The sequence below is a fragment of the Elgaria multicarinata genome, chromosome 3, assembly GCF_023053635.1.
Source record: "Elgaria multicarinata webbii isolate HBS135686 ecotype San Diego chromosome 3, rElgMul1.1.pri, whole genome shotgun sequence".
NCBI classification, from domain to species: Eukaryota; Metazoa; Chordata; class Lepidosauria; order Squamata; family Anguidae; genus Elgaria; species Elgaria multicarinata.
This window is the reverse complement of record NC_086173.1, coordinates 106,728,105-106,741,947: the sequence shown is the minus strand read 5'-3', so window position 1 is coordinate 106,741,947 and position 13,843 is coordinate 106,728,105. Positions and strand designations below refer to the sequence as shown.

Here is a 13,843-nt window from a genome sequence, read left to right as displayed (position 1 = left end):
AATTTTAGCATGGCAGCAAATGCTTCTGACTACATATTTTCTGGGAGTCACATTATTTATTATTTATTATTGCATTTATAATATTCCGCCTTTTTTCCTCCAAGGTACCCAAGGCAGCATACATAATCCTCCTCCTCTCCAATTCTATCCTCACAACAACAACATTGTGAGGTAGGTTGGACTGAGAGTCTGTGCCTGGACCAGAGTCACCCAGTAGGTTTCCATGGCCGAATGGGGACTAGAACTTGGATCTCCCAACTTCCAATCCAACACTCTAGCCCAGAGCTTTCCAAACTTTTCATGTTGGTGACACACTTTTTAGACATGCATCATTTCGCCACACACTAGCAAACCGAAGGTTAAACTAACCCCTTATAAGAGATACGGACACATACATAAATTGTAATAATGAAATGTATGGGGACACAACATATCTCATGAAAACCTTTCATTTATATTTTTTAAAATATATGATTTGCAAAAAAATAATAAAAAAATATGATTTGCAGGATAATAACATACATTTCCAAGACTTTTCACATTGAACCAATTTTGTCGAGCTGCGATCGAGCGGCGGTTGAGACAGTGTTCTATCAAAAAACTGGACCCATGGAATTTCTCGAATGCGTCACTTCAGGTGCAGCCACGTCACCGGAAGTGACGGGGAATCAGCTGTTTCGACCCGATTATGCTTACTGCATATGCGCAGTACCTGTATGATCCCTCGACCGTGGTGTGCATACACGGAAACGACGGAAGGGGAATATACTAGTGCACCGTACTAATCGGCACCTTTGCTGTGTAAAAATGCATGCAAGTTGGTATTGCTTATTTCACATAGACTCAGAGGTTTCTCGTTACGTTCATGTGACACACCTACACACTGCAGCTGACACACTAACGTGTCGCGACACACAGTTTGGAAAGCTCTGCTCTAGCCACTACACCACACCAGCTCCTTCACATTATAATCTCCTTCACATTCTGGCAAGCGCTAGGGTGTTGGCTATTGCTGAACTGGTATAGTAAATTGCAAGACCTAATTTATTTGTGCAAAATGATAAATCCTTTAATCTGAATTAAAGTACTTCAGTGATTTAATGCTGTTTTTCAAATTAGATTGGTATTCCAAATACACTTCAGCTGTAACCTTCTGTGATATGCAGTACCATCCTTTATATACAGCATCTGATTACTAGTTTACTATAATAGGAATATTAGATGTGTGTCTTTCATTCTTCTCTGGTTGGGCAATTACACATTCTAAAAACAAAACCTCCTTTCCTGACCTCTTCCTGTAATTTAAAAACCTCAGAAGTATAACTGTCTCTGGTTTCAGATATGGTGTTTTTAGTCCCCTTGATTTCCTTCTTCCATTCTTTTTGTGGGGGATGAAACAGTGGTTAGAACTGGAGTTGCTCATATGAACATAAGAATATAAGAAAAGCCATGCTGGATCAGACCATGAATCCATCTAGTCCAGCATTCTATTCACACAGTGGTCAACCTGCGCACATGAAACCCACAAGCAGGACATAGGTGCAACAACAGCACCTGCCTGCCCATGTTCCCCAACAACTGGTGTACATGAGGCATACTGCCTGTGGTATTGGAGGTAGCATATAGCTATCAGGACTAGTAGTCATTGATAGCCTTCTCCTCCGGGAATTTGTCTAACCCCTTTTTAAAGCTGTCGAGATTGGCCATCACTATGTCTTGTGTCAGCGAAATCCATAGTTTAACTGTGAGAAGAAGTATTTCCTTTTATCTATCTTTAATCTCCTGATGACACTGGCTTCTAGTATTATGAAAGAGGGAGAAAAATCTCTCCCCATCCACTTTCTTTTTTTCCCTTTTTTAAAAAAAATCTATTAATTTTTTCTCTTTTTTTAATAGTTTTTATTCTTTTCAAAACTTAAACATACATCAATACAATGACAAAAAAACATAATACATAAAATTGAATAACCTTGTAACATTTTCTAATTTAATATTTTAACATAATCATGTAGCATAAAGTGCACCCCCTCACCCCGGGATCTATTCCTGTTTCCAGAATCTCATTGTTTCTTCTGGAGGTGGTTTCCCACTCCCCTTAGATAAAACATATTCTAGGAATTGTTTCCAAATTCCCTCAAAATCATTCGTTTTTGTTATCCCTCTTCGTACTTTTATATTACATGTTAATTTATCATTAATAGCAATATCCCATATCTCTTTGTACCAATCTTCAACATGATAATCTCCTTGAACCTCCCAGTTCCTAGATTAACCTTGCTGCTGTCAGCGAATTCATTATCAATTCTTTTGTTTCTTTATTACAGTTTAATTCTCCATATAATGATAGCAATGCCACTGTAGGTGTCTCTTCAATCTCCATTCCAACAATTTCTTTTATCTCATTAAACACCATTTTCCACAATTTTTGAACAAATTCACATTCCCACCACATATGTAAATACGTTCCTTTTTTTTTACATCCTCTCCAACAATTTGCTGAGTTCAGCTTATTTATTTTATTTAATCTCACCGTGGTTAGATACCACCTCCATATAATCTTATAATAATTTTCTTTTATCCTCACTGACATATTTCTCAACACTCTTTGTCTCCATATTCCCTCCCAACTCTTTTGCCCTATTTGTACCTTCAAATCAGTTTTCCACACCATCTTACCCATATTTTCTGTCTCCCCCTTCCCAACTAATATTCTATATATTTCACTCGTTAGCCCTTTTATCATTTTATTTTCTCCTTTCTCAATTTCTCTCTTTAAGATCAACTCCTCAAATTTCGTAGTTTCTTTATACTCTCCGTTATCCTTTAACCATTTCTTTGTCCATTGTTCTAATTGACAATAATTTAACCACGATACATTCTTCTCCTTTAATACCTCTTCTAATTCTGCTCGAGTGTCCTTAACCAATTTTTTAACTTCTTTATATTCCTCTCTATTAAAGTTTTCCCCAACTTATCTTTTAAATTTCCTGGAAAATTCCGAAACATTATCACTGGTGTTATTGGGGAAATACTTGGGAGTAAATCCTTTTTGTATACACGCCATATTTCCCAGTGATTTTTTAAGAGGAGGTTCTCTATTTCTTCCCCCCATTTTTTATTATATTCTCTAAAAATATATATTTTCCAGTTTCCATTCTTTGTCCGCTCCCGTTCTATCCTCCAGCCAACTTAGGTCTCCTAATCCTATCATACTTTCCCTATCCACTTTCTCCACAGAGCAAAATTCTGCAAACTGGATTAACTGGTGAGTGGAAGGGGACGCAATTTACACTGATTTCCCCTTCCGCTTGCACCCTCCTATGCCAACAAAAATCTGCTCTAGTGAATTAGGGGAAACTCCAGAACAGTGTGATAGGTGATGCAGGGGAAAGGAGGAATTGGTGGAAATTGCCACTTTCCCCCTTCTTCTGGGTCTGAGGAACCTCCACTGAATCCTGATTCTCTCTGATGTCAGAAGGAGCCTTTCTGCTTGTGGAGGGGCAACTCTGGATCCAACCCAATGCTTTAAATTAATTTAGAATTATCGTAGAAATTTATCATTTTGCAATCATCTTTTAATGGATTAATAATTTTTGGAGTGAAAATTGCTTTCAGAATTTCTCTTAGTACAATGTGTTATCTTTCTATAAATGGTTTCTTTTGGGGGTTAGAAATCCAGCCAATAACACATTACACTACCCAATTTATTGCACTAAACGCTATGGTATTTTTTATTATTTAGGAAGGGATATCTTTTCAGGAATAAGTACATCCATAACTTGAGCAAGAGAAGATTTCCAAAAGAGAAAATTTCTTAGTAAGTCCTTGATACTGCTGAAAACAACTGTCCTTCTCATGCATAACCAGGTGATTCTTTGCCTGGGGCAGTGATCTTCACTATTTTTCAAGCAGGAGGTACTTTGGCTCCAGGCACCACCACTGAGGCCACTTGGGTGCCAGTGCAGAGCTCTTCTCTCCCCACCCCGGTCAGGTGGTGACATGGCAGCCTTTTCAGGCTGCTCCTTCCTATTGCCCTCCATGTCATCCAAGCAAAGCCTTATCAGTCAGTTGCCAAGACATCAGGGAGGCAAATTCCGAGAGGCTCACTTGATCCTTGGACTGGGATGGATTGTTTTCTTCTTCTTGAGAGAGTGCTCTGAAAAATCTCCTAGTGGAGGTCAACATTGCAATATCTCTCACCTGTGATTTCAATTTCCCCTCCACTTCAATGCCTGCTCAGTGCACTGCAGCTAGCCCTTCATGTTGCTCTTGGGCTCCTCCCCTCTCCACTGCTAGTTGACTCATTGCTCCTGCATTTTTCTCTCCCTCATCACCCCACCACCCCCATGTTACAGTTCATGAGCAGCAGGTCTCCCCACCCCGACCGGGAAGTGAGTGAATGAGAGAGAGAGAGATGGAGAATCACACGATGTGACTGGGAGTTGCCAGTGACGCTCAAACCTTGTAGTGAAGAACACTGGCCTAGGGCAGAAACAAGCTAGTTCAAGTGTTCCCTGAGCTTTTGTTCCTTAGAGAAATAAAATTAACCATTTCTTATTTTTAAGCATTATAAGATTGTCCTTCTCCCCCCCCCACCCTTTTCTTCTTATAAGGCTGGATTGTGATACAGAAAAAGGTTCTTGGCAGAAATATTTTGGGACAAACCTAGATCTGCACAGTCCTCTCTAATCAACTATTCTAAATACTCCATATGCCTTCTATTCCTTCCCTGTATGAGCAGCAAGGCTTTTGCTTCTTTTAAGGGTAGGAACTTGCCACATTCAGACAACACGATATTCAATGGTAGGGTAATAATCAACTCAACTGTTGTTTATTGAGGGGGTACTCCCCACACAGCATGATAATAATGAACCATGGTGTGGATTAGGATCAGCGTTGAGTTGACTGCTAGTCCAGGTTGAGTTGACCCACTCATCCCCTGCTCGCTCTCTCCCTCTTCAGCCCTCCCACTAGTATCCCATCAGCCATTGCTGACGAAAAACTATCCTGCCAGCTGGACTAAAGCGGCAGCCACTGCTTTGACTGCTCTTGACTTGTGACTCTGTGGCTGACGAAATGATGGCCAAGGAAATAATCAACGGTGCCCTCCACACAGCATGATAACCAATGGTGGTTCAAATAGCTAACTCTGCACAGTGTTGGTCATTTGTGTTGGTTAATTAAGTAATCAAACTCCCTCTGCATAACATGGTGGGTTAAATAACCAACCGTAGATTATTTTAACCACCGTTGGTTGTCGTGTTGTCTGAACCCAGTCTCTGAATGACAAGTCACATCTCTAAATTACATAACAGGAACCACCAGGGAGCCTTTATCTAAGGAGCAAACCATATAACCTTTTCATGAAATACCAGATGTGCACTGAGATGTGCACTGAGAAGATTTTATGAGCTGCAGAATAATTCTGATTTCAGAATTATCAAGAATAGTAATGCCGAACGACTGAGTTAGGAGACATCAATGGAGATTGTGAACGTAATTCAGGAATGTGTTGTTGTTTTTTAAAAACGTACATATATATCAGTTTCTTAGTTTGCAGACTGCCTAAGAGCTCTTCATTTTTGAGGCAAAGATGCTCAGCAGCTATCTCCAGTAAAGTGGGGGGGGGGGGGAAACAACATAATGTCATTCAAGGTAATACAAATCAAGGAAGAAAACAAGTTCAGGCAAGTCTTTAGCCCTGAATTTGCTAATTTAATATTTCTGTAATCCATTTACTATTTGTCCAGATCCAAACTTCATAAGCTGGTAACATATGCCTGGAAGTTTTTGTCTTTACTTTGATGTAAAACACCTATACCAAAACAACTTAAATTCTTCCATTTCAGATGGCTACTCTTAGGTTGCTACTAGAAGGAAAGGGTTTGATGATCCTGAGTTTTGGAGTGGGTGATCCTGAGAGAAGGTGTGTGTGTGTGTGTATGTGTTTTGGTGGTAATCCTGGGTGAAAGGGATATTATGTGTGTATGGTGATTCTGGTGAGAAAGAGTATATCTGTAGTTAAGTACTGCCTTCTATGAAATGATGTTTTGTTGTGTTCTGTGGGATCAAATATGTGGTTTGGCATTTAGGGCTTGGACCCCTTATGCTTAGTTCCTTGGTCAAGTTACTGTCTATGAACCTCACCAGTTTGCCTTCTGTGAAATGAGAGTTTCATTGTGGTGTGTGTTGTAGCTGATATTCAAATCCAACCTCTGTCTGAGCTCAGTTTTTTTGACCAGTTTCTTATCCTTTGTGATTAGGAACCAAAGGTCGTCATGCCACACTTTTGTGGCAGCCATTTTATAGCCATCTAGGAGCTCTATGGCAGCCATGTGGTGGTGGTGCCCACAACAGTTTCTCAAATTTTCTTTGACAATTTTCTTTTCTTTTTTTTAAAAAATAGGTTTTTTTTATTGTGAATATCAACAAAACAGAACAAAAAAACCCATAGTGAAAACAGAAAGAAAATACATTACATATACAAGAATATTCTTGTTTTTATCAGATATACCATTAATTAAAAAAGGGAAAGATTTATGCATAGGTGTCAAGAAAAGCAGACCAAACATCCATATACATATCCAGTTGCAAGTTATGCCTATATAACACATGTTCAAATGTTGAGAACGTTGTTAAGTCCTCAGTCCATTGCATTGTTGGACGTGAGCATTTATCCTTCCAACATGGAAATCCATTTGCGCTGACCATTTCTTAGCTTCTAAGAAACCAGAAGGTAGTTTAGGAGGACATGCATATCCTTCCATATTAAAGATTGTTTCAAATTTATCCTTATTATAACCTCCTCCCGAAAAGGGGTGACTACCGGGCATTGCCAAAACATGTGAATTAAAGAAGCATTAGGTGCATTACATCTCCAGCAATTGTGTAACTTAGACAGACTCTTATTGAAAAGGCGTTGCGGAGCCCCAAAAAACTGAAACAAGACTTTTTGCCGAATGAGATCCATAGAAGCTTCAGATACAGACGCTAAGGCAGCAATCCATTGATTAGGCAAAATAGGACACTCAAATTCTCTATTCCAATCCTCTCCAGGTATTATATTTATTTACTACTACTAAATAGTTTAATATATGAGTCATGAGTAGACGTGTCAGTTCATCTGCTATAAGAGAAGGAGGCTCTGAAGCTATAAAAGGAGCCGGACCAATCCTATGCAATGAGCAGGGGGTTGGACTCGATGGCCTTATAGGACCCTTCCAACTCTACTATTCTATGATTCCAGCAAGTGCCGCAGTTGCAAGTATTGCCATTCAGCCATAGTAGATAAGTTATAGTTAGAACGTAAATCAGAAAATGACAAAAACCCATCGCGGAGACCTATTAACTGATCCAAAATAAAGATAATCTTATCTGTCCATGTCCTCCACAAGAATGTTTTCTTTCCAATTCTTAAATCCAGGTTTTCCCATAAAGTCAATTTTGCATGAGAGAATGGATCATCATACTGTAATTGATGTGACGCTATATGACATACCTCTCCAGCAGCCAAAATTTAGTCTAATATGTTGAGAACCAAGTGCCATCCATTTAGGAAAAGGTTCTAACCATAAGGATTCCAAAACTGACCAAGGTGGCACGTCTGAGCGAACTGGAAAGGACCAGAACTTAGTATAAACCAATAGGTAGGCCCCATGATACAAAACAAGGTCTGGAAATCCAAACCCACCTTCTTTAATTGGAAGTTGCATCCACTTCTTATCCCTTGTGATTAGGACGCAAAAGCCCTCATGCCAGACTGTCATGGCATTCACTTTGTAACCAGCCATGATCCTTCTGTCAGCCATGTGGTGTCCACAACAGCTTTTCAATTTTTCAAATATGCCCAGAGATCCAAAAAGGTTGGGGACCTCTGCATTAGACTTAGAAGAGTTTTGGTCATCAAATTACCTGTTAGCTTAGGCAAAGTCGTTGTTATGCTGATACTTGAGCTAGGTTATCTGTGCAGATGACAGAACAATCACAAGCACTGCTATATCCTGTAGGTTTTACTCCTTAGTAACTGTGTTTAGAATTGTAGCTTTAGATACTGCATATGTTTGGTAAAGCAAATTTCTGAACAAGTTACTGTTACTTAGCCACCACTTTTAACCATTGCTGCTCCAGAATAATATAAATCAAACAAGAATCTGTTGGATGCCCAAAATAACAGGAGAAGGAGCTGCATGTGGGCTAAGCTCCCCTTGAAGGCGCAAATATATTCAAATATATCAGGCTGCTTTGTAAAAGAACGTATGTTTACACATAAGCAATATCCTTCATTATACAGAATTTCTTGTATATATCAAGACTATTTCCTGGAGAAATAGTCTTGATATGCTGGGATTATACTGCCATCCTTTGGTGTGACTGAATAACTGATTTGTAGCAAGTAGAAAATCAAAAGAAGATAAAGAATATGAAAGCAAAATAAATCGGCAGTTTATTCATAAGGGCACTTGTGCATTCATCCATGTAACTGTTGAATGAATGTGCACTTATCTACAGTTTATGAACTACATCCAACGTTAAGCCGGTAGACTTCCGCTCATGTAATGAGATTTTACCTTCTCTTTGCCTGCTGCCCTCTGCAGCTCCTTGCATGCTCCCACTGAATTCATTCTACCAGTGCTATCTGTTTGTGCTGGTGGACAGACACCATTGGATATAATTCTATAAGTATAAGGAATTCAAATAACAGTGACCTTCACAACATAGTGAGTTATGTTGTAAACCAAATTGCATATTGGTCGTTATACCCATATGAACAACAATTCATGCCTACTTTCATAATGCACCTAGCATGCTCTTCTGAGGAGGAGATTTTGGTGCTCCCTTTACCTTCTGTTGCAGCTATTGAAGTATTAGCTTGCTTTTTTGCATGCCTTTCTTACAGTATTGTTTCTCCCATAGTAGCAGCAGCTTATGTTGTAGTTGGTCTCCAGGTATGTTTCAGATTTTTCTGAGCTGAGACTCAGCAATACGGGAGTTACTTGTCCTTTGTATCCATTTGGGTGCGGATGTTTTGGTTATTTCTGGTTCTGCTTAACATAAGTCAATCCTGGAGTAAAGATGTTTACAGTTTTTAAAATTCAAACAAATATGAATTTTATTTAGCACAAAATACAAAAACAAGTAAGAGTTTATGTTTGAAAGTGCAGGGAATGTGCACTTAATTATTCTACAGTTAGGTGGTGCTGTTACACCAAGGACTTAGATCTAGAAAAGAGTAGCATTTCTTTTGTGATGAGTATTTATAACATCTGTGGCTCAATGTGCTGAATATGTAGGAGAACAAGATAGATGCATTGCATAACTCTGAAGAATACCACATTATATTGCATGTTCAGAGAGAGAGAGAGAGAGAGACTTGTTCTGGAATTTATTACTAGATAGTGTTAAAATTAAAATACATGTTTCATACATATCACTTCCCATGTTTGTAATAGGCAGGGTGACAAAAGGTTTAAGGGACACATCCTGCTGATGCTAGGCCCTCCCTTGAGGGTGCATTTTTTTCCTGCTTTAAATGATAAATCCGTGGCCTTCCCCAACCTCCCCCCACCCTTCCAAACAGGGACAGAAGGCTGTGCATCTGTAGTGCCCTCAGTTTGGCAGTCGAGAGTAGCACACAGGTGAACCCTCCCCTGCAGAATGTAGGCTGAAGGGTAGTAGCAGTGTGTTACTTGCTGACTGTTAGAGCAGTACGACAATGGAATTAGTTACCTAGGGAGGTTGTGGGATCTCCCACACTAGAGGCATTCAAGAGGCAGCTGGACAACCATCTGTCAGGGATGCTTTAGGGAGGATTCCTGCATTGAGCAGGGGGTTGGACTCGATGGCCTTGTAGGCCCCTTCCAACTCTGCTATTCTATGATTCTATGATTCTTTGGTCCAAAGGAGATAATTGTCCTTTGAGAATGTACACCCTTAGGTGCATATTCCCAATTTCTTCCCTGCAAAGGGTCCTTTAACAAAGGGTCCTTTAACAAAGTTAAAGGGTCCTTTAACTTTGACTTGTAACTGTCATACAAGTCAAAGAATTATAGAGTGGAAACAGTTGGTCTTGAAGGAGGTCCCTCTGACATGACTCCTCTGAAGGAGCCTTTCAAACTGCAAGAGGGTCTGCCTCTTTGAAGTTTGAAGTAACATAGGAAAGGGAGCAGTCAGCCTTGGAAAATTTATGCCCTCAGGCATTCTATGAGCCCACCAACCCCTGATTCTTTAAAAGTGTAAAGGGGAATGTCTCCCAGTAATTTAAAAAACTTGTGCGTTTGCATGTGTGCTTAAGGCCAGATAAGATCTGTCTGTACTACGTTCCGTTCAACGTAATGTGCATCCAATTTAGGCCCATAGTTCTTGAACCTGCAAGTGATGACACATGCAGAAGACTGCTTCTATGTTTGGATCTCCTTACTTTAATCCAGTGAGAAATTATCAATGGTGGCGAGGAGGAAGGGGAAACTGTGTATTGACAGGGACTTCTATAGGCCTTGTCCTCCTTCTTTGCTGATGGTATATAAGAAAAACGTAAGAATATTTTGTAGATATACACTTGTATATAGTGATAGTCATGCACTCCTCTTTCTACTGGTCATGTTGATATGAATTTATTTTGTCCATAATGAACAGAAGCTCTATTCATCTCATGAGGCCTTCAAGAGGCAGCTGGACAACCATCTGTCAGGGATGCTTTAGGGTGGATTCCTGCATTGAGCAGGGGGTTGGACTCGATGGCCTTGTAGGCCCCTTCCAGCTCTGCTATTCTATGATTCTATAGCAAATAGTTAGGAGTTTTTGTCCTGATTAAGTTATAGTTCATAACTGTGTATGGTGTAAGTATTCAAGAAAGCTATAAAGGCTGATCTCTTCTGGCAGGCCTATCCAGTGGAATTTTAAGATGTTTTTAGAATGTTTTTAGGATATTTTAACAATGTATATTATGTTTTAATTCAGTTTTGTGTATTTTATATTTATTGTTGTTCCCCGCCTTGATCAAAATGGAGAGGTGGGTAAGAAATATATTTTGATGATGATGATGATGATGATGATGATGATGATGATGATTTAGAATGCAGAGTTCCCTAGATTCAGTGCAGACGTAACACATGTAGGCATTCTCCCTCCCTTTCAGTTTTGGAGGTAAGGTTATTGTTATATCTGTATAAGCAGTTTCACTAATGTAGTTAGATGATACCACAGCCTGCAAATCAACTTCTAATCGTGGTTGCTGTACTGGGATTTTCTGGTGGTCTTTTTAAGAGGTCCTGAGCATAGGCTGCTTGGAAGCATAAGTTCCTGCAATACCTTGCAACAGTACTCCTTAAATTCCCCACTGTAGTAAGTGTAAGGAAGATTCAGAGATAGACGCTCAGAATGATTGACTTCACTGAGACTCACAAACTCAATTAAACTGTTATTTTTATTTATTTTTATTTTATTTATTGCATTTTTATACCGCCCAATAGCCGAAGCTCCCTGGGCGGTTCACAAAAAGTAAAACTATTCAAAGTATAAAACAAACAATATAAAAACATGATAGAAAATACACATTAAAAACTGATTAAAAACATATCATACATGATTAAACATCTTTAAAACATCCTAAAAACATTATAAAATTTCACTGGATAGGCCTGCCAGAATAGATCAGTCTTTATTGCTTTTTTGAATTCTAAAAGACTGTCAAGTTGACAAAGCTCCTCCGGAAGGCCATTCCACAATCTGGGAGTAGCAGAAGAAAAGGTCCTCTGGGTAACAGGTGTTAATCTAGTTTTTGCTAGCTGAAGTGGATTCTTCCCAGAGGACCTGAGTGTGCGGGGCGGATTGTATGGGAGAAAGCGATCCCGCAGGTAGCCTGGACCCAAACCATGTAGGGATTTAAAAGTAATAACCAACACTTTGTACTTCGGCCAGAAACTAATCAGCAGCCAGTGAAGAGATTTTAAAACTGGTGTTAACTTTAAAACATTTATTAAAACAATTTAAGAAAGTTAAAGTCAAACAGATACACTCAGCAAAGCAAATTAAAAGAATATTCTCACAAATCTGGCATATTTCTGGAGAACTAGACAAACACAGATAAATACAGACAAACATAGACTCTGTGAAGGAGCTCTTCTTCACAGAGGGACTCCCATCTCTCCCAGGCAAGACCAAGTCATGCCTGAGGGAAAGGGAAGACAGTTTCCCCCCTCTGTGCTCAGCCCTAAATGCCCAATTTGACATCATCAGTTCCTCCTATTGACGTCTTCTAAACTCCTAAACCCATTGGACCACCTCATAATTAAGACCATCCTCTTCCTATAATGTCCCATTCCTTTCTGACATATTTGTTTTTGACAATGAACGGTCAAGTTCCTTGTTCTTGTGGTTAACCTGTCTGGGTTACTTCTCTGTTCTTATGTACACAGGGATTTTTCCAACCACAACCTCACCTGTCCTTCACCCTGGACCCTTCACCTAGTTACCGTTAGTACATGTCACAAGTTCTTATGACTAATGTCTTTTGAGCAAAACCAAGTTGCAAGTCCTCATGAGTAACATCTTTGAGCAACCTCAAATCATATTTCCAAATCATTTTCTATCAGGCCTTATCCAAACTAAATCTTTTAGCCCTTGATACAGTGTTCTATGTGTGTATGCCTACTTGCCCATTTAATATTAAAACAGTACCCTATCACTTGTACACCCATTTAAACCCATTCTATGCCCCAAAAAGCTTCCTTCTCTATGCTATGCCAATAAACTTTATAACCCCAATCTTACACATACTGTAATTAGTAAAAATTCAAATGAAGAAATCTTAGATTGCAAACTGTTTTTATGTTAACTGTTCTCATTCTAGTGTACCTGAATAGTTCTTTCTCAATTCCCCTGTCTGGCATCACTGCCTAAAGAGACCTGCATGGTCTGCCTCTTCCGTCTCAGAGCACAATGTGTGCTGCCAGCACACTCTGTTCTCATGTGCATGTTCTCTCTTGGTTATTTAGTGGTAAATTTATTATAATATAGTCCTATGAAGATCAAATTTACTAAAGATCTAAAAAAACAAAAACAAAAATAAACCAGAAACAGAAACCCAGCTATAAAGTGGGGCCATTAAATGATTTAGAATAGCATTAAAGTGGAGCTGGATTTATTATTTGTAACAGACTTCACTGAAAAATATGTTGGCATTCCTGAATCACCCTAACAGAGTGATAAGGCCACTAGTTCAGTCCATGAAGTGTCATTAAAGTACATGAAGAATAGCAAAAGAATGGAAGTGTTTGATATAAGATTACTGAAATGCCTTTTGCTGTGATGATATTAAAAACATGGAGAAAGAATAAATACATTTCACACTCTAAATATTTAATTAAATTCTTAAAACATCCTTGACTTTCCCTAGAAATAACGCTTTGTAGGAATGCTGTGCACAGAAGAATTCAGCTAACTGTAAAATATCTTAAAGGCTACAGTACAAAAACAATCATAGGCTTACATCATTCATGCTGGTTTATATTTTATAAAAGCTTTACATCCTTGGCAGACCTTTTTTTATACAGGATAGGTTATGGTAATTTAGGGTCTTTTGCAGCATGTTGTAAATAACTAAAAAATAAGAGTTCCTATAACAAAACAGCAAAAGTCCTTAGCACCTTGATGAATAACTAATATATTATAGCTCAAGATTTTGTGCACTACAGTTCAATTCATGAGATGCATCAGTTATAATTTCCCATTAATAACAGTAATCTTAGCATTGCTGGGCTAATTAGCAGTGGAAGTGGGACAATAAACCATCATCCCTGTTAATCTCCAAATGAACTGAATAGAGTTTCAGTTATTGGGCAGTATA

General features: G+C 38.9%; 1 protein-coding gene across 1 annotated transcript in view; it reads left to right on the top strand.

Annotated features, from left to right (window-relative positions):
- Positions 1 to 13,843, top strand: part of CENPP (centromere protein P) — a 187,669-nt gene that overhangs the window by 68,937 nt on the left and 104,889 nt on the right. The window lies entirely within an intron of this gene.